The sequence below is a fragment of the Parasteatoda tepidariorum genome, chromosome 1, assembly GCF_982258835.1.
Source record: "Parasteatoda tepidariorum strain Cologne lab strain chromosome 1, Ptep-v5.0, whole genome shotgun sequence".
Taxonomy (NCBI): Eukaryota; Metazoa; Arthropoda; class Arachnida; order Araneae; family Theridiidae; genus Parasteatoda; species Parasteatoda tepidariorum.
Window position 1 is genome coordinate 129334397 of NC_141755.1, and position 22085 is coordinate 129356481.

General features: G+C 28.4%; 1 protein-coding gene and 1 long non-coding RNA gene across 7 annotated transcripts in view; one reads left to right on the top strand and one right to left on the bottom strand.

Moving 5' to 3' along the window:
* LOC147816935 (uncharacterized) overlaps nt 1-22085 on the top strand; it is a 266782-nt gene that overhangs the window by 168064 nt on the left and 76633 nt on the right. The gene's annotated exons all lie outside the window — the stretch shown is intronic.
* On the bottom strand, nt 280-21818 carry LOC147816941 (uncharacterized). Of its 6 annotated transcripts, none has more exons than XR_015429589.1 (8): nt 21536-21818; nt 17411-17534; nt 15944-16024; nt 15783-15834; nt 13652-13823; nt 12872-12947; nt 8781-8905; nt 280-520 (listed from the first exon to the last, which is right to left on the bottom strand). It is a non-coding gene; the product is annotated as an uncharacterized LOC147816941 (long non-coding RNA). The 6 variants fall into 6 exon arrangements; XR_015429587.1 differs by having other exon boundaries at nt 8763-8905; XR_015429590.1 differs by having other exon boundaries at nt 8763-8905; nt 15944-16040.

A 22085-nucleotide genomic window follows, 5' to 3' on the forward strand; every position in this document is an offset into this window, starting at 1 on the left:
CACTGATTTACAGTATTATAGGACAGTTTTGGAAGAAAATCTCAGGTGAGCTGTCAAAAACCAGTTTAAGACATCTTCAACCTCCATGGTATAAAAACCTTTTTCTAAAACCCAGAAACAAATAATCACTTTTGTATCCATTTTATTGTTACAATAAAAGGGATGAATTTAAATATGATGATGAGTTACTCAAAGGATGAATTAAAATGAACACCGTATAATATTCAAATAAACAAAATTAAAAAAAAACTATCTCTCATTTGCAAATAAATTTAGTCATTAATAGAAAGTCACTTTAATTCAAGTGAAAAAGAAATCAAAAATTTAATAAATATCTTTTTTACATAAATATTTCACAATACAGAATCTGTGGTCAAAAGTCGTAGTCTTCTATCTCTCATCAGGCAATATCTTGACATTTTCATCTGACTTGTTTGCATCGTTCCCTTCATTAATTGTGTCATTCTCATCCGCTTCAATACAAAAGTTATTTTTTTCATATAACGACTTTTTCACAAGGCTATAAATAGTTAAAAATTTGAATAAAAGTAAGTAATCATGAAATCAATAATGGTGAAAATAAAGATCTAAAAATAGAGAAAGATTTTTCTTTTCATTTTTTAAAGATATAGAATAATTTTCAATAAAAAAAAAACCTTAAATTTGTGTTAATTTCTCATCAAATATAAAAAACTGGATTGTCAAAATACTAAGTATAAAAAAGTTATTAGTATAAACCAAAGTCAAACAAAATTTTCAGATAATTGTATATACCTTGCACCTTCATGTTGCTTCAATTTTATGACATAAAAATAAAAAAGAGTAAAGAATATTTTTGGAGGAACAGACAAAATTATTCACAGTAAGAGTAGGGGTTATTTCCTAAGCATATTTGAAGATTTCCTAAAAGTCAACTGAGATTTTTTTTTTTTAAATATTGAAATCAGCAGACACAAAATTAGGATGAAAATTTTAATTTTCTTTAATTCATTTGAATATATTATAAATAAAATTTAAAGAAATTAGGAAACTTTTCTTTATTTATTTGAGAGATTTCCGAAATTTACATAAAATATGATTTTGTGTTCAATTGTATATCTAATATAAAATGTTCGCTTGATATATATATATATAAGACCATGTTTAATTTTTGAAATATTTACAAGACTATTCTCCGCAGAATCCTAAATGAAGGTGAGAATAAGAAGATTGTGCTGTTAGGTTTATATAGTTTGTCTACGGTAAGAACTCCCCCCGCCACAAAATCTGAAGCCGTCTGTTGCTATGGAAACAAGAAAAGCGTATTTCAGGGAGTGTAGCTCCTCTCGTAGAGGGCTGACACAATAGACCGAAGAAAAAGATTCCCTTTCTTTTGCCGACACAAGCCAAAACCTGTCCTAAACAGTGACTCTATAAACCTCTACTGAGAATAGTTATAGCTACCATAACACCATATTATAATTACCATAGTCACTATTATGGTTCCAGACGAAATGCTAGTGAAGTTCTTTCTATAGACAAACTATAAGTTGTACTGAAATGCCAGCATCAAAAATACAAAAGTAATAACTAATCAGTTTTAAATGAAGGAGTACATTGCATAAAACAAATTAATCAGTTAGCAAGAAAGCATTGATTTAAAAAATGGTTCTTAATGTGGGGAATGAATCATTAAAAATAATGTGGCTCTAGAACAGAGAATCGGAACGTCTTTCTACAGCAGCAGGGTGTGTTGAAATGATAATAATATTTGTTTTCTTGGAAAGATGTGTCTTTTAAGAAACAGCGAAATACTCAGCATTTATTCCATTTCAATGATGATTTAATTTCCATTAGAACAATACAGTACAATCTTACAACAACATAGAATTCAATACAACTTAGCATTCACAAATAGCGCAATTCTAAGATGTATATATTACTTAATTCTATATATTCATAAAAAATAGTATAATTAGGTATATATTTTCTATAAAATAAGGTAAAAAAATCAATACCTAGGCAAATTTTAAAAAATATACGACACTGAAATTTTATACTTTATTGTGAACCAGATAAAATTGTATCGCATTTTTGGAATCAATGTTTTAATTTTTGGTTAAATTAGAATGAACTCTTATTACCTTTTCAGAGAACTACATTTAAATCACTAAAAATATTTTCTCAGAGCATTTCAGATTTGAGTTTATGTTCTTTTGTTTTCCTATATGGTCTATACTTTTCTATGTTTGCATTGTTTTAGAAATGGTCTCAAGGAGTATAAAAGAATTATTGCAGATTAGTTGCAAAAAGCAAAAATTCTTAACTCTTGGTGGTTAAGAAAAATAACGTATATTTTAAATAGATTGCTATGAAAATTCTTAAAAACCATAATTTAAACCCTTATTTTGTCCATGAAATCATAATAATTATGAAGAAATTATAATGGTTGGCACCTCTGAGAACAGCACAGGAGCGTGATGCTATTTTTCAACATTTGTTTTGGTGCCTGTTGATGGTAATCACTATTTAGAAAGAATAGATGTGAACAAATTGTGTAAATATTTTCAAAAATACGTGGACATTCATATTCAATACCAAGATCAAAGAAACCATAATCTCCAATGAATCTGTTGCTGAAAAATTTAGTGTTAAAGGATTTGTACAGCATTGAGTAAAAGAATGTTTCAATCCTCTGCTCCCAATAAAGATATCTCAACACATTTATCTTTAGCACAACTTTATATTTTATTTTATAACTGGCATTGAGAAGTTAACCCAGTTTCAGGTTTACAACCATCAATGCTTAACTACGTTTTCTTTTAAATTTTGAACCCAATCCAGAAGTCAAGACAACTCCAGGATCAAACATTGGGACTAACCAACCCTTGTAATTGTGCACACAATTTTTGCACAGGACTTCCTTTATAGCCCAAATATAGAGGTACTGTGCTTCAGAAGATATCATTTTCAGTATTTATAAAACACTTTCTTGAGTGTATTGACAGATATATCTAGTCCATCAAATTGAGAAAAAAATGAAATTAAAAACATTTCTCAAAATAAGACAATACTTTACAAGGTGAAACAAGCAAATATACATTAGAGAATTAAATAAAGATAGTAAATATACAAGTACTAAGTAATAGCAATCATATGTGTTCACCTTTAAGACAAGTCGAAATATTTTTAGATGTAAAAATAATTAACGCATATTTTTTCAAAACCTATTTCACAATTTTGTTTAAAAAAATATAATTGATATGCTTTAAAACTAAATAAATAACAATAAAAACCAAATTGAAGAGAATTTAATTGTTTCAAAGATCATTTGACTTAATATAGCTTAATTGGTATATTGTTTCATTACAAAGTTTTAAAATTAAAAAATTAGTACATAAAATGATTACATAGAACATATGAAAACAGAGCATTGAACATAAAATGAGAACATAAAAAAAGAAATTAAATAAATCTTTTTATCTACAATTTTTTTTCTCCTAATAAAACATTAAAGTGTTAATACTAGCATTTAAATCTTTCAATTGAAATTGTGAAAGATAAAGAACTAAGCCAACTTGTAGCTGTCTCATACTAAGAGAAGAGCCTGAAAAGAATATATAATACACTTCATAAGCTACAAAAAATCCAAGTTGTCTAATAAAATATAAATTAAAAAGTTATCAACATTTCATAATCATAAATACCCATTTTAAAAACATATAAATGTAAATTTTGAATATTTTAGATGGATCCAGGAATCTAGCATAAAATTTCCCAAGTTTAAAAAAGTTAAAGCTGCCCAGAAAGATCAATCTTTCCTTATAATGAAAATTAATTCCAGAAATATTTTATCTGAGAATTTCAAGATATAGTAACTGTTAGGATATTTGAAAAGATTTTGAGCATAATGAAACTTTAAAAACAAATTATGTTATTTATGCCCATACAAATTTTATATCAACTATAATGCACAGAAGATTTAGTAGATTTTGAATGAGTTTTGGTTCCTTTTTGAATTGAGGCGCTATGACATAGTATCTGTAACAGTAGTAGAAAAAATAAAACCATAATTTTTTTTCCAAGAAAAAAAAACTATTTTGAGAGAATTTAATGAATATTTTCAAGCAAGGAAGGACTGTAATATTATCAAAACAAAAATAACAAAATGCCTATCACAAAACGACAATCAACCTTCAACCACTCACATAAGTACAATGAAGTTAAGATATTTTTATTAAGGGGGACAGCCTTTGGAAGCACTTTGGGTTTATAATTTTGCTTTCCTGAAAAAAAAAGGGGGGGGGGGGTAACAAAGTAATTATCAAAATAAAGTTTAACCTCTGAAAGCATGCTTTACAGATTTTTGCAACCGCCTTTGCTGTAAAGTAAAAAAAATAATAATAAAAAAATGAAAGCAGATGTAAAATTACATAATACTAATTTTAGCAAATAATCTTCATTTATACCTTATAAAAACTTTCATAAAACTGAGGTTTGTGCAGTGCCCTCCACCTCCTATTATTCACAGAGAATAAATTGAACATGAGACCTCTAGATGCCAAAGACATCATATAATCATCTGTGTTCCAACTCGGAAACTATATATATATATATATATATATATATATATATATATATATATATATATATATATATATATATATATATATATATATATATATATATAGACAATCCTACAGTAGTGGAAGAGGCACTTTCAGTTTTTGTCATTTTTTGTTTGAGATACCAACAATAAATTACAATAATAAAAATATGTGTTTTTGAACACCCTATGCCAGGGAGAAATTAAGAACCTTTTAATTTGTATTGATTATTTTGGTTCTTATTATTTATATTATGCTATTATAAAAAACTTATTATATTAGAGATTATAAAAAACTTATTTCTTGGTCCCATGTTTTTTTTGCTGTAACTTCAAAAATATTCAACCCAAGTAAACAAAAGCTTTACAGATATTTCAGATTATTTACAAAAATATTGATTTAATATTTTAAAAAAACTTCAAAAAAACTGCTTAAGATATGAGTATTTAAAGTAGTAGTTCTTTTATACAGCGCATGCACAGAAATTTAAAAAAAAAAACTGAATTTTGTAGTGAATTGTATTTAGCAACTAATGAAAACATTCTGATTTGAATATCTTAAAAACTAAAAAAGTTTAAAGCAATTTTTTAAGTAGTTTTCGTACTTTTTAAAATAAAGCTCAAAACGATAAGGGTTTTTCCACAAGTTTCTTTGTATTATGAAACAAGATTTATTAAAGCTGACACCGGCAAACACAGCCGAGACTACAAAATGAAATTTGTGAAAAACTCTAATCCTTTTGTGATTTCTTTTTAGAAATACAAAAATTACTTAGAAAATTGCTTGAAGCGTTTTAAATTTTTAAGATATTGAAATACTCTTTTTCTTAGTAGCTAAATACAATTCCTTACAAAATTATGGAAAAAAAATGTTTAATTTTTTCTGCACTTGCACAATATAAAAAAATTACTTTTTAATACTCATATTTCATGCAGTTTTTGTCAAACTTATTTCAAATTTTAAAACTATAATTTTATAATTAATTTTAAAAAGTTCCAAAAATTTTGCTTAATTTTATCTATTAATATTAAAGTGAAAAACATAAAACAAAAACATATATTTTTTATAAAAATGTCCATATTTCCAGAAATATTTAAGCTAAGTTTACGAACTTTTGTGTTGCTATTTCAAATAACAATCAAAGTAATTGATACAAGTAACAAGCTTATTTCTTGATTATCTGTCATAGGGTGCTTAAAAATACTTTGTTTTTTTGTAATTTATTGTTGGTCCCTCAAATCTCTGAAAGCATTAACCTTTATTGCTAAGTAAGTAAAATCACATGAACTAAACACCTCTAAATTGAATAAATAATTTTCTAAGCATTTATTGAGAAACTTAAAAAAATGTCAAAAATTGAAAGTGTTTCTACCATTATTTTAGGGTAGTGTATATATATTAACCAACTAAATCTAATTACTTTTTTTATATCTAGGAAAATATTTAAAAAAAGGGAGTTCATTTATTTTCACATTGAGGTTAATAAAAACAATTACAACAGGAAATGCCTAATTATAACAAAAAATCAGTTATCTTGATTAATATTACACTGACTGAGCAAAACTCATGGGATACCCACCTAATATCTGGTTAGGTACCCTCTGTCTCTGCAGAGTGCAGCGATAGGGTGTGGAAGTGAGTCTGCAAGGCTCTGGAACACGTCCGGAGGTAGTTGGCACCACACATCCTGCAGAGCGGCAGCCAATTGTGGCCTGTTCGTGGGTTGAGGATTCAATGCCCTGAGCCTGACGTCGAGGGCATCCCAGATATGCTCGATGGGGTTCGTATCAGGACTTCGAGGTGGCCAATTCAGTCGTTGAGTCTCACCTGCATGCTCGTCGAACCAGGCACGGACGATATTGGCGCGATGTGGGACTGCATTGTCATCTTGATACACAGCAATGTCATCAGGGAGTTGAAACGTGACAAAAGGGTGGAGATGGTCTCCAAGCAGCTGAAGATACCACTGACCAGTCAATGTAGCATCCAGAACGACCAGGGGGCCCATTCCATGCCACGAAAATGCACCCCACACCATGACTGATAGGCCACCCGCCTGGACTGTGCCCACTTGGCATGCTGGATCCATCGCTTCGTGCGGTGTGCGCCTCACACGGTGAGTCCCATCAGCATGGAACAATTGATAACGTGAATCGTCAAACCAGATCACTTTACGCCATTGTTGCAGTGTCCATCCGTGGTGATTGGTGGCAAATGCACGCCGAATTGTCCGATGACGCTGGGTCAGCAGTGGCACACGTGTGGGGCGACGGCTCTCATACCCGAGAACACGCATGTTCCGACGGATTGTCCACTGGGACACGTCTCTATCACGGCCAGTGTTGAATTCAGTCGTGATTTGCTGCACATTTGCTCTCCTATCTCGAGTTACCACTCGTCTCAGGTTTCGCCTGTCTCGGTCATTAAGGACCTGTGGACGCCCGGTATGGTGTCTGTTGTGGACTGTGACACCCTCATTCACCCATTCTAGGTAAACTCTCGACACGGTTGATCTTGGGGAGCCGAATTCCTGAACCACTTCCGAAATGGAATGTCCCATGCGTCGGGCACCCACAACCATGGCGCGTTCGAATGCCGTCAAATCACGACGACGTTGCATTTTTCCTTATCACTCACACAGCCACTTCAAGGAATGTCTAACACACAACTGAGACCACCAGGTGGCGGTGATATCACGTGCTGTCCATCCACAAATCAGAGCCCTGCTGTCCCATGAGTTTTGCTCAGTCAGTGTATATGACATACTCTGTAATTGTCATGTTGAAAGATTTCATTGAAAACCAATTTAATCTTTATTATGGTTTTCTATAATCAGCTATATCACTGATTCATAACTTCTCAAGCATGATGTGTGCTATTTGTAATTCATGTCAAAATGAAATGCAATGTGGATAATGTAAATATAAATCACAATGAATTCCTAAATTTGCTAGAATAAAAATCATGATGTGTAATTTGAAAACAATGTGAATGCAAAGCACATTGTATAATTCATAAATTGAAGGAATAAGACTAACTCTGGTTATTAGTAACTTACATAAACATATGAGTTGTTTTTAAATATATAGAGAAATTACAAAGAAGATAGATTGGTAGAAATAAAATGAGTTTCCTTCTGTTATCAGCTGACATGTGACTAATGCAATGTTATGGTGATGGGAGGTCAGAACAAAATAATCCTTCTATTTGATAAGCTAAAAATCTCACTACATTTAAAGAAATATAAATGATTTAGCTTTCTGATTAAACTAATTCAAGAAAATTCATATTGAAGGTAGACCATATACTAGTTATGCTAACTTACGAAAATGGAAAAAATGAATTTTCTGCTAATTTTTCAAAATTACTTAAATGAGTTTGAGAACCCCCTCCCCCCAAAAAAAGAAATGAATAAATAAAGTAAATATTAAGACTAGTTGTTCTTTAAATATTTTGATTTATTGTATAACTTTTATGTGATTAGTTTTGATTGTGATATGACATGATTTTTTATGATCAAGATAAGTTTTTCTTTAGAAAATAACAATTAAATTAAATTTAATAACTATAAGACCAATTTGAAATTTTTAAAAAGGAAGAAAAATGTAATGCATATCTTCAGATATATGAATATGTGACTTTAAAAACTCTTTATTATACTGCTCAGAGATTTTTTTAACTAAATTAAATGGCACAGAAAAAAAATTCAACTGAAACAAGTGATTCTAAAATTAGGGAGTGGAGTACTGCAAATAAATTAAATGTCACATGACTTTCAGTCGCAATTTTTTTTTTAACAGGAACCAAATTGATTAAGAAACAAGAATTTGACAAGAAAGTTTCTGCAAAATTATTTCGTTAATGAACATACAACATTGAAAAAACTTCTCCTTCATAGAGCCTTTGGGTATTGAAATTCGTGCATTACTTTCTAATTGAGTAACATTTGGTGGAAGAAAGTTTGGAAAAGCTAATGGGTCCTCCATTGAAATTTAAGCAAAAGTAACTATAAAAACAAAGTGTTTGTCTTTAATAAGAGAATTATTTTGGGGGTTATTATTCCCTCTCACAAAAATTTGTGAACTGAAAGATACATTAGATATAGAGCTTTGATCACTATTTTTCAAAATTTTTAATTATATTATTAACAGTTTTAAAAAAGAAAGTTATACATACAATCCGTAGAGCACTCACGTAATCAGCATCACTTAACCAAAGTGCACATTCAAAGTTAGCTTCAATGTCATCAATAAAGGGAATAAATTCTCTTTCAAAAAAGATAAAAGATTCTGCAGAAATAGATGTCTTATCAAACACCTCTAAAAACAATAAAACACAAGATTAGAAAGCACCAGTAAATGAATAAAGGCAATAATTATTAAATACAGTCATTACTGCGACCAATACATCGATTTCATAGACACAATGTTATTTTAACGAGTGTTAGAAAATCTGAATTGAACTGTATGAAATTTTGTTTAATTTTTTTAAGAAAATCACATCAAATATAGGTGTTAAATTTTCGCTGTTTCAAACATTTGCTTTAAAATTAAGGAAAACATGAAAGTGCTCAGTAGTAGTAAAAATCATATTTTCAAATACAACAAAAATATCACATGTTTTCATATAGTACACGCAACATTTTGGTACATTTTCGATATGAAAGCTAACCTTACTTTTGATAAATATTGAATTGTTCATTCCAATATAACATGAAATCTTTGTTTAATTTTATGTAAGAAAATCACATCAAAAACAGGAGTTAAGCATTTTTGCTCTTTCAAAACAAAAATTTTTTCATAGGCGAAAATTAAATGGATAGCAAAAGTTACATGGGAGTCCACCTATTCTTTTGAGGTTAGTGCTCAAAGAACATAGAGCATCTTGAATTCCACATGAAAGTACGAAAGAACCATCATTTCTTAACCTAGACGTAGTCTATGGTAAAAAGGATGGTGGAATATCAGTTACTCTTCATTATTAAAAATTAAAAATGTGTAACGCATTATTATGTGGAGTTTTCCGCTTGCAATACATTAATAACATTAGTACATTTCTTTCATGAATCATATATTTCGTGTTTAAAAATTGTACTTAATCTTTTTAAAAAGTGTTGTACTTATTTTGGAGATAAATCATGTATTCTTCTTGACTTTATTTTTGTACAGATTTAAGAGCTTTCTGAACATACATTATGTAGCGGAAATATATTATTATCAGCATAATATCATATGCTTAGTAGATAAATTGAAAATTTAGAATGGAGTAGATAGAAGAATAATATTTTTGTCAAAATAAGTTCTGCATTTATGAGTACATATTTGCTATAATTCTATATATTTACGATGCAGCGACTTCTTGTTCAGAAGTGCAATTTTATTAAGACCACGCGGGACGGGTCACCATTTTTAGTGTCAATTTTATAGTTATGAACCTATATATTCGACCTGAAGCAGCAGCTTAGAATAGAAGGCACAAAAATTTGTGAGTCAAAAAATCAGAACCTGTTAGGTGGGAAAAAGCTTACATTCAGACTATAATATAATGTCTTAAACAAATCTCACACAACAAATGCACTGTATGACACAAAATATGACATCACATAGGAAAATGGTAACACTAGCACCAATTGGAAATCAGATGTAACAGTGGGAGATGACAAATCATTTTCATGATACAATACTGATAGTCTGAGCAATTAAAGGCTCATATATGCATTAAAAAAATTTAATGCTGGTAAAACAAATTAATTATTCACTTCTTATTAGTTCTCATTGCAAATTTTTTTAAAAATTCCATGTTGTAGTTGTGGTGTGCCATTAAGAAACTCAGTGATGCGATTGTTTTTGTTTTTCAGTGGGCCATCTACGGCCAAGAATTCGACTTCTGCCACACCCATGCATCACACCTGCTTATAAGGCGGATCCACTCATTTATCCACTTATAAAAGTATATTCAAAGAAATGTTAAAGAAACAATTAAATTTTTTGTTAATAGATATCTAGAATAAGATTAAAAATAATATTAGGAATAGAATTAGAAAAAAAAACATCATAAAAAATTAAATAAACTCAAAACAGCTTTTTTTTTTTAGCTCTGCAGCTCTCTTTGACAAATTTTTAATTATTACCGAATCTGACGATAACTGATCTGATGTTTTAAGCTTTTTGCAGAGATGGAAAAAAAATAAATGAAGGATAAGGTGAGAAGAGGAAGATATTCAGGTGGGCAATGCTGCATTGGAAGTGGATATTTTGAATTGTGGTGATGAATTTGACAGATTTGTGATTGAGCAAAAGGGAAAAAATAATGAAGAAGGTGGTAATAAGAATATTATTTATGCAATTAAGGTTTTATTGGTGTTTTGTATTGCTTGTAACATGTTCTGAAGAGATTTAATCATTAAAGTTTAGTTTTTGGAGAAAGAGTATTATTGTTAGCATTATTACATTTAAGAAAGACAATTTGAATATAAGTTGTTTTTAATATTAAATAATTAAGCTGAGTGTTGTTTGTCAGCCTGAGTCAGTAAAGTAGTTATGAAGAGTTACTATTTTGTAAAAGAATGATTGTTAATTAATGAAATTAATATGGAAATGCTATGGTAAAATACAGCTTCGATACCATATTTTTAGTTGAATTTTTACTTACATATATTAAGGGTATTTTTATTTCTTAATTTTTATGAAATTATGGGTATAAGAGTAACAAAACTTTACCTTGGACAAAACATTTGATACAGAGCTGTCACTCTTTAAATTGTATAGAATGCTTTAGTTTTATGAATCTCGTGGCAGAGTGGTTACCAAATGTTTGCCGGGTTGAAAAAAAATCTTATAGATATCTTCCGTATTTTTTATTTAGTAAATGTATATTACTTGATGTTAATAAATGACAATTTCAGAGACATGGACTTTAACAAAAAGGGAAGAGAAGCTATTAGCAACCTTCGAAAGGAAGGTCCTACCAACCACCTTTGGCGCTATCCAACTGGAGAAAAAGATATAATTTTGAAATATATAAGATCTTTAATAGTGATGATATCATTAAATCTATTAAACTAAGTAGAATGAAATGGGGCGGGCATGTAGTGAGAATGAGCCCAGAACGAACAGCATTAAGAGTCTTTAATGCAACCCCCTCCAATAAAAAGCCAAGAGGAAGGCCCAAAAAGAGATGGAAAGACTGTGTCAGGGCTCTCACTCAATTTCAGAAAAAAATTCCCTGACTTTTCCAGGTATACCAGGTAAATTTCAATGAAAATTGAGACAATTAGAAAACTTTGATTCTTTTATTTGTAATGTGAAATATTAGACTTTTTGTGTAAAAAATATCATTAAATGAGGGTGAGAACATTTCAGTTTGAGTAAAATGTGAAATTTTTAGAACAAATAATTGTAATAGATGTTAGAATTATTTAACTTGTATCTCAATAACTGATAACTGTCACTGACAATTTTAAGACTGGTTATTTTCAGTGATGATAAAGGAATATTCCAAGTTTTTGTAAAAAAAAATGCAGCTTTCCCTGATTTTTTGAGTTAAAATAAAATTCCCTAACAATTCCAGATTTTCCATGTTCTCCCTCACCCCTAGGAACCCTGTTTTTATAATAGTCAACTGACTATTGAAAATTAATTAAACTCTAAATTAACTTATTCGTTTGATCATTACATATTCTTGTAAAGGCAGTAAATCAACTTTAAGACATTGCTGTATTCGGAAGACAGTATGTTTAATAGAGCAAAGAACAGCCAAAATTTTTTTCTTCATTGGATCATAATAGGTTCAAACGATGCAGAAAAACAGATATATGCTAAAGGGTAAAACCCATTATATGTGCTGAATTAGTAAATACTAACGTCTTGAAATTTGGAAAAATTTAAAAGTATAATCTTAAAGAAAGCATCAAATAAATCAAAACTAGGCATTTCTTAAAAATTAATTTAAATGTTATCTAGGTTTAGTTTAGCTAATAATTAAAAATATTCTAAACAGATGGAGGGTATGTAGGGTGTAATTGCACAAGGCCAGTGGTTCTTAGGGCGCCATTGGACTTATGAAAGAAAACTCAACCCAACAGATTAAAATTAATGCACACAATGGTCAATATTGACAGGTAAAAAGGGAAAAAAAGATAAAAAAACAATTCTTATCTAAAGGTTTTATAACAATCTGACAAATTGAATTAATCTTAAAAATGATAAGAACACCATAGTCACGCAATAAAAGAATTGATTATTCATGCAATTATTATTTCAAGAAAAAACATTCTTATTACAAACCTTCTGAATTTGAACTATTTTTCCATGTCTAGTCTTGCAGGGGACATAGGGGTATCAGTGGTGACACTTTTTCCTTCTGAAAGCATACGGAAAAAATACTACTCATAAAATAAATTACATTTGAAATATTCAAACTAAATAATACAAAGAAATAAATACATTTTTTCATTACTGCAAGCATGAACAAAAAACATAGCAGATATAAATTCAACATTTTTGATTACCTAGTGCTAAATGTGCAAAAGTTTTTCTTGTTGAGGGTGCAAAAAATAGTTAGCACGCTTTTAAGAAAGCCATTAGGCATTATCTTACAGGTAATTAAATATTGGTAAAAGACTTTTCTATTGTCATTTAAATGCATTCTTTTATTTTTAACATGAAATTTGTTAAATAACTTTTATACTATCAAATTAAGGTAAATTAAAAACTTGACTTTCTTTAAAGGCTTACAAAACATTATAAAAATGCATGAAGCACACACACACACGCACGCACGCACACACAAACACACACACACGCACACACACACACACACTTACTTTATTACATTGTAGTAATAAAAAGATTTTGTGATTTTTGTTCCAATAAATAATTAGCCAAACAGACATTTTCTTCAAAATCTCAACTGATTTACACTGAAAAATTTAATTTATTATGGAAAAAAATGAATGGGTAATTGCATTGGATTTTGAATGCATATTAATACCCTTTCACATTCTTGCGATTTCAATTATTACATTGTAGTAATAAAATAATTGAAATTGCAGGAATGTCCTTAACCTTCATCTTTGAAGAGTAGCACATGTTTTACAAAAGCCAGAACTCCATTATCTTCTAAATTACCAGGTTCACAAAATGCCTTTTTGAGCTTCTTCTTAACAGTAGAGAGATTGTCTAATAATTCCTGAATCTTCTAAAAAGAAACTCATTTTACCACCAGTAAGTCCAGGCACTAACATTAAAACAATGTAATACATTTATAAGAGAATCTACAATTAAATGAATTTCGCAAAAATAAAGCATACTTGAAACAACTTATTTATTCATGAAAAGAAGGTTAAAGGATAGCAGAAATATTTTAAGAAAAATTCGTTAAATAAACTTCTGTTAAGACAACCAAAAAAATTTGCATATGAACAAAACTTAATTGCATAAATTTCAATCTTAAAATATTTTTTAATCATTTCTCTCATTTTACTTTATTGATTTTGATTTATTAAAATTAATTTTGATTTATTCTTAGATGAGAATCATGAAAAATTTACATTTTTTATATGGATAATGAATGCATACATTTTCAATTTTTTTCATTCCAAAATGGAAAACAGTGCAATATTGATGCCCCCAGAACAAACAATATTGACAAAATAAAACAAGTATACTCATTTAGGGCCCCCAACATTTCTAAGACAAAGAATTTAGTTATTTCTAGTTTAAAGGGAACATTGGATGACCATTTATAATTAAAACATTTCAAATATCACAATATTTTTTATATAAACATAAAAAAAATTAGATAAACAAAATTCATTTCAATACAGGATCCAAATGACAAGATAGAAATTTAACAGTAAGTTTTCATTAATTTAGTAACTGCTCTCTTGGTTAGCATCTTGAGTTTTATAAAACTTAAAGCCTAACTGAGGTAAGATTAAATGAATCTGATACTTGTGTAAGAATGGACGACGTCCCTACCACCAGAGTTTTCAATGCCAGACCAGTTGGCACACGAAAAAAAAGCAGGCCGAATTTGAGATGGATAGATAGCCTAGAGAAAGATCTTTTGGCCCTAAACACAAAAAATTGGAAAACACTAGCAAAAAAAAAAGGTCAGCCTGAAAAAAAAACTTCTTGAGAAGGCCAAGGCCCATCCTGGGCTGTCGAGCTATTGATGATGATGATGACTTGTGTAAATTCTTCAAACATGTTTAAAATTTTACGTATTATGCTATTGATATTATACTTGCTACAGATATTATGCTATTATTAAAAAAAGGAGGGGAAAAAAACTTATGAGAGAAATTTTTTGAATTTTTTTTTAAGAGAATCCACAATTTTACATTTGCAATTCCCATCTAATCCAAATTCAAGAGGTTCACTTTGCAGACTTCATCACATCTGTACAATTTTTGCCTCTAACACACACCCAATATTGAGTTTCCTTCAGTCTCTTTTTCATTAGATTACACCAGTGTTTCCCAAAGTGTGGTACGCGTACCCCCAGGGGTACGGGAACAGTTTAGCGGGGGTACGCGTTCTTATGCGAAATATCTTACAACAAACGAAAATTTCAAAAAATTTTATTTAATAACAAAGCTAGCCATGAAAATTTACGATTACGTACTTTTCTATTGGCTATTTTTTGCAGAGTTAACAGTTAATAATTAGTGGTGCATACAGCCAGTTGTGATTTTTAACTTTTGTGCAATTTTTCTATAGTAAAAAATACATTAATTTTTTAATTAGTGGTACACAGCGCTAAGGAAAATTTAGAAAGGGTACACAAAAAAGGTAAGTTTGGGAAACACTGGATTACACTATTGCCTGATCTGAATTCATAAATATGCGTTGTGAACTAAACAGACATTAAACACTTAATTAAAATCATATTACTTTTATAAATTAGTGAATGGCATTAATAAACTTTCATAAATTATCAATTGGACTCCATCATAATAATCATGAAGATAAAATATGTAAAAATTACTGTTTATTTTTAAATATTTTTATTATGAGTAGTCAAATAGTTGGTAGATAAAAATCATTTAAGATATGTAAAGAAAAAGAAGTTATTTAAAAAAAAAGATATGTAAGTAAAAGAGATGAAAAGAAACTATTGATTTAACCATGATATTACTGCAAGCATTTCATTAAAATAAAGTATAACATGCATTTCAAAAATTATTCATACCCATTGGATTCATTAGATGAATTCTTTTAGCATAACCCAATTGAGGTAAATACTGAAACATATCATAAAAATACTTAAAAAAATTACAATTAAAAAATGAAATTAATGCAAAAAATGAAAATTTAAGTATATTTTATATGAAACAGTTCATAAAAACAAACCATTTCAGCGAAAGTGAAAATCTTTCTTTGGTCAACGCCACCAAACTGAGCATCTACTTTAAGTCATTCTTCATCTAAGGCCTGTTGAAAAATGAAACTATTGCATTCAGATTATTGCATTTATAGTTTTATAGCTAAATAGTTCATTACAAATAATTTTTTGATTATTTTCTAATGTAGTATACTTTTAAGTAAAAAAATACATCAAAAAGTAATAAAAAAATTTAATAGAATAAAAATTATCATTATTAAAAAAAAAATCTTATAATTTTATTCCCATAAGCTGTAAGCTATAATTTTTACAGCTTATATTAACTGTTATTTATTACCATGCCATATTCATGACAGGGTAATAAATAACAGTTCATGAAATTAGAAGATTTTACAAGTGAGAACAGAATAAAATGCCTTGCTGAAAGCTTTTTACAGCCAAAGAAAAAAAAGTAAAATAACAATGAGTAAGAAAGAAAAAAAGAAAAAGAATTGAGGAACTAATTTTATGTCCAACAAATTTAATACTTTTTAATAATGAATAACATAATTAATCTTATATTTTTATCTTTTAAAATTCTTAACAGAAAAATGAAATTATATCAAGTAGCTCAATTGGTCAGAAAATATAGGAATTGAAAAACATTCAAGTTATATGGAATGATAAAATTCTGGTTAAATAAATAACATTATATTACATTAAAATAAACCTATTAGTATAAATATGAAAGATCTAGGAAGAAAAATTGGCCATACAAAAATCAATTTAATTGTCAAAACTTATAACTTCACAAAAATTAAAAATTTATTATTAACTGTTTTCCTAATATGCTGCAAGGAAAATTCCAAATTGCCAGTACCTAACCTCAAACACTATCAGTCCATAGATTTAAAATTTTATTAGATTAGTTTTTAATACTTGTGGAAAAATGGTTAGTTAAAAAAATTTCAAAACTGAGAATAAAAAAAAAATGATAAAATAAATTAAATATCATAGATTTGAGTAAATATCTTGCCATTATAGATTGGAATTATGCTAAAAGGTATAAACCAAAAAACTAATTATAATCCTAAAAACTTTAAGAAATGCACGATTTTCAGAAAACATATGTAATTTGATTTAGAGGACAAATGATATGATTAACAGATCATTAATGTAGCAATAAAAAAACAAAATTGTTATATTACTACTTTCTTAAATAAATTGTGCAGTCAATTTACAGCCTGATTAATGGATTTACTGATAGAAAAAACCTTTATCACTTAAATAAGCTTTTTAATTTAAATTTAAAAATTTTCCTTTTAAGCTTTTAATGAAAGTTAAGTACGTTCACTTATTAAAACCGTATAATGTCAATAGAGTTTTACAAATTACCCTGAAACACAATTAGATACACATTATAACAGAGAACCTTTTAATCAACACACTTTTTAAACATAAATATGACATGCTATATCAGAATTGCGTATACTAACTTGCATTCCTGGATACGTTAAACTGATTAGGAAAGGATGATCTACTTGCTTAATAACTTCAGCTTTTTTTGCATCATGCTCCGTCACTAAAGATTATAATCTGTACACATCTAAAGTATATTCTCTAAAAATATAAACTTTGCTTAGTTAAAATAAGACAGCTTATTGCATACAGAGACATTATTATATAAAGAGAAATCTGATTGGTTTTATAAACAAGCTTTTGTAATGGTGAAAAAAAAAGACATAAAAATTAGACTAACAAGGGAAGTACACATCTCAAAAATTCCTATCAAAACAAAATTAGACACCTAATTTGCCCCATTAAAATTTCAGTTCATTTATTTTTAAACTAACGAAGTTTCCAGACTTATCTCAATGGTGGTATAGTGATTAGGCTCTATGCCTTTTACCAGAGAGGTCTTGAGTTGGGGGTCCTGATCTCAGTTGGCACGATTGAATTTTATTTCCAATTTTCTATTCTAAAGAAGATTGATAACTATCTAATATGCTTTATTCAATTTATAAATTATTATTTTTTAGTTTAAATTTATTTTTTAAAAAATTAAATTTTTAAAAACAAAAAAATTTAAAATATATTTATTTTTTAATTAAAATGTATGGATTACTTAAAAAAGAAATATACAATTTTAATTTAAATTTTGAACTGCAAATTTTTTAAATAATCCATACATTTTAAATAAAAAATAAAATTTTTATTAGATTGTAAAGATACAAAATGTTATTTTAAATTTTAAAATTTTTTTCTCAATGACCTAGATATTTTAATCAAAAAAAAATTATTTTAAATTTCTATTAATTTAGTTGTTCTTAAAAATTTAAGTTCTAAATAAATAAAAAATTTATTAAATGAATAAAATATTAAATAGTTATGAATCTTTTTTAGAAAAGGAAATTAGAGATATAGTTCAACCTTTCCAGCTGGGATTTAATCTTAGGACATCATTTCTATTAGTTTAAAAATAAATGAACAGAAACTTTAATGGAGCATATTTTACCCCAGTTAGACAGCTAATATAAACCCTATCCAAGGTTTTTAAAAATGCTCTTAAATTTAGGTTTAACTTTGCTTATATAGGAATTTTTAAGCTATCCACTTCCCTTGTAAGCAGGATTGTTCTGATTTTACCCAACCTGAGAAAAACCACTTGAAAAAAACTCACGTTTTTTCATAATTGCATTTTATTATTAACAAATCAGCTCAAGATATTAAGTTTATAATAGAACAAAATATAAACTACATACATTGAAATATTTATATTTCCATTACTTCTATATTCTGTTCATTAAATTTTAATTAAATATGTATTATTAGAAAGTGGAAATAATGTACTAAGGTATTCTCACAAAAATTTGAGATACTAATTCACAAGATAATTAAAACCAGTTATAACAAGATACAATATAAAATATGATTAGAATCACTATTCAATGAAATAGGAAAATATTTTTTTTAAAAAGTGTATTTTAAATACTATTTTCCTAAACAGTGAGTCTAATTACATAGTTTAAAATGATACTTTTAAAAAATAGCCCCTTTTAACTGGTAAAATACTTGTACAAAATTCCTGTTCTGATGTAATCCTTGTTGTTGAAATAGTAGAGCTTATTCTAGAAGCCCGCTTTGACTATACATAAAAAAGGACACAACACTGTTAGAAAAGTAATGTAATGCACAATTGCATAAATACATTCCCCACGTTAAGAATTTACTTTGAAAATTGACTTTCAATTGAATTAAAATAAATAACTTATTTCTTCACTTAAACATTTAGTAGTTTTTTTAAATCTATCCTAAAACAGAATATGTAAATCCTACAAAAGGTAATTGAACCCTATAACTCTTATTAAAAAATTATTGCTAATTTATCAATGTAAATGATATTAATAATAAAATGTATTAATATCTATTTTAATATTAATAAAATTAATGGTGTTCATTCATGCAGCAAGACTTATTCTAAGACTTTAATGAATAAAAGAGATGATGAAAAAATCCAATTTAACCCTGACAAAATAATTTTTTTTCCAATCCTGCTTGTAAGTGCAATAGGACATATATTGTATCATTACTAGTAATCGTTAATCCTTTAAGGGATTACACATCAGGCAAAATTGTACTGAAATTGCCCTCCTACACACTACTTTTTCATAGAACAATACGAAGAAAACTTTTCACTTGTTAAAATCAAAATGATCAACAATAATAAATAAATAAAAAAAAACCGACAAGCTCACCAAAGTTGGTATTTTGACACTGAAATTAATGAAAAATACTTAGATCCTGTTCATATTAATAATAAACATGTAAATTATTTTCAATTTTAAATTACTTTACATTTGGTTTAAAGAACACAAATAAACTATTTTATGATCCATAACAATAAATAATCATTCCCTCTTATTATTCCAATTAATAAATTTTATTTTTATATCACTGCAAAAAATTTTCGGCAAAAATATTAATTATTTCTCAGAGTTGCTACTCAAATCTAGGAAAAAAAATCCCCTGTGTTTTCCCTGTTCATATTATATACAATATATTAAGAGGAAACAACAATTACTGTGCTTTTGTGTGGACTATATTGGACTAACTATATTTATTAGTTTCAATTGCTGGAAAAAAATATACTTATTTCTGACGGAGCGAAAGATCGAACTGAAGGGTCATCCGCCGTACAGCCCTGATTTGGCAACCAATGACTTCTTCTTATTCCCACACATCAAAAATAAATTACGTGGACAACGATTTTCGTCCCCCGAAGAAGCGGTTGATGCATTCAAAACGCATGTTTTGAAGTTACCTCAATCGGACTGGAAAAAGTGCTTTGAAAATTGGTTCAAACGCATGCAAAAGTGTAGTATTGATCATCATGGAGAATATTTTGAAAAACAATAAAACCAATTTCGATCCTACATATTTGTTTTTTCATTATTAGGCCAGAAATATAAATAGCAACCCTCGTATTAGAATTATGAGTTAGAGAAAATTAAAAGAAATATAACCGCAAATTTACTAATATTTACTATTCACTTATGTCATACATAACTTAAAGGCATTTTGTAAATAAATAACAAGTAAATTTGGTTTAAAGTTACAACAAGTAGAGATTCCCTGATGTCAAGATCAGGCCCTGATAACACAATCATCAGTCATTAATTTTAAGTCGCACTTTGATAAACATTCGATATAAATACCTGTAAAATAGTGAGTGAAACAATGAATGTACAATATATAAAATAACCTGAAAAATAATCACTGCAGTATGAAATAAATGCTTAGAAATATTAATACACAATATTTGGGAATCTATGTTAAATATATCTGATGCTATAAATGCCTCTGAGAATATTAGCAAATTTTGCTATGAAATGTTTGAGAAATTTTTATATAGTGCTTAAAACTAGGTTTACTTACAAGTAATTACAGAGTACTCAGTCTTTTAAGAAATCAGCTTACGTAACAATTTGACAGATACAAATAATTTATGTACAAAAAACTGATTTATAAATAAATAAATATCAAATAGAATGAACAATAAATCTAATTTAGTTTTTCGAATTGTTAACGATTTGCATAGTTAGGATTGAATAAGTTTAAAAAAACTGATAAAAGTATTTATAAAATATTATTACCACAGTTGTAAGTTTTTAAAGAAGAATCATTTATCGGATTCAGAATTTATTCCATATAGAATCCACAAAAATAATATCAAAAACTACTAAAATTTTATTAAATACCAGATTTTAAGAGCTTTTTTTACTTGGCTTTATAGTAGGAAATTTGCTTTTGTTTTTAGTAAATAAGGTGTAGTCATGACGCTGTATAAAGTTGCCTTTTTATATTTTAAATTACAATATTACCACCAGAGAATTAAAAAATTGAAATCAACCCTGAATGGTGATTTAAGAAACATAATGAAAATGAATAACAATGAACGATTTCAAGGTTTAAAAAAAAGAAATCTGTCTGTTTAATGAATGAAGATTATCACCTCAAATACTCAAATATAAATATCTATTAAAAGTAATATTTTTAATGAATGTAATCTTTTATGACATAAATACATACAAGTATGAACATTAAAATGTATTTTTTCGTACTTTAGCAGACGCAGATAGTCAATTGTTTAACTGATAGAAATTATTACTTAAGAACTCTCTTGTGTCTTTGTAGATCTTAAATAGGTTTTCGCAGCTTTTACTTTGCTAAAAGAACGGTGCAAAACATGTAAAGGGGTTGCTAACAAAATACTTAAATTATCCACAAGTTTGGCAAAATATCTTTTAACTTGTTGCAATCGAGCACTCTACAGTAGAACAGTTCAACGAGGACCGATGCCGCACACCCTCGGTCCCTCCACGGGCTGTTGTCACCCCCCCTCTCACTAACCTCTGCCAGTAATGCAAGACTTCGGTGATCTACTGGATGCTGGATATTGGGGTTATCTCGGGGTTTGGCGCCACTAACCGATTCATCGATTCTGTTTTGTCGTATTCTAGGAGGTCCTAAATATCTTTGAAGTTGTAGTATGTTGTAACGACAAATCAAGTCCTTAATGAAGTAAATCTTTAGTTTTGAAGTGAAAATCATCTTTGGAATGGGGAGATCCCCTTGAGTAGAGTTGTATGATAAAGTGAATAGTATTTTGAT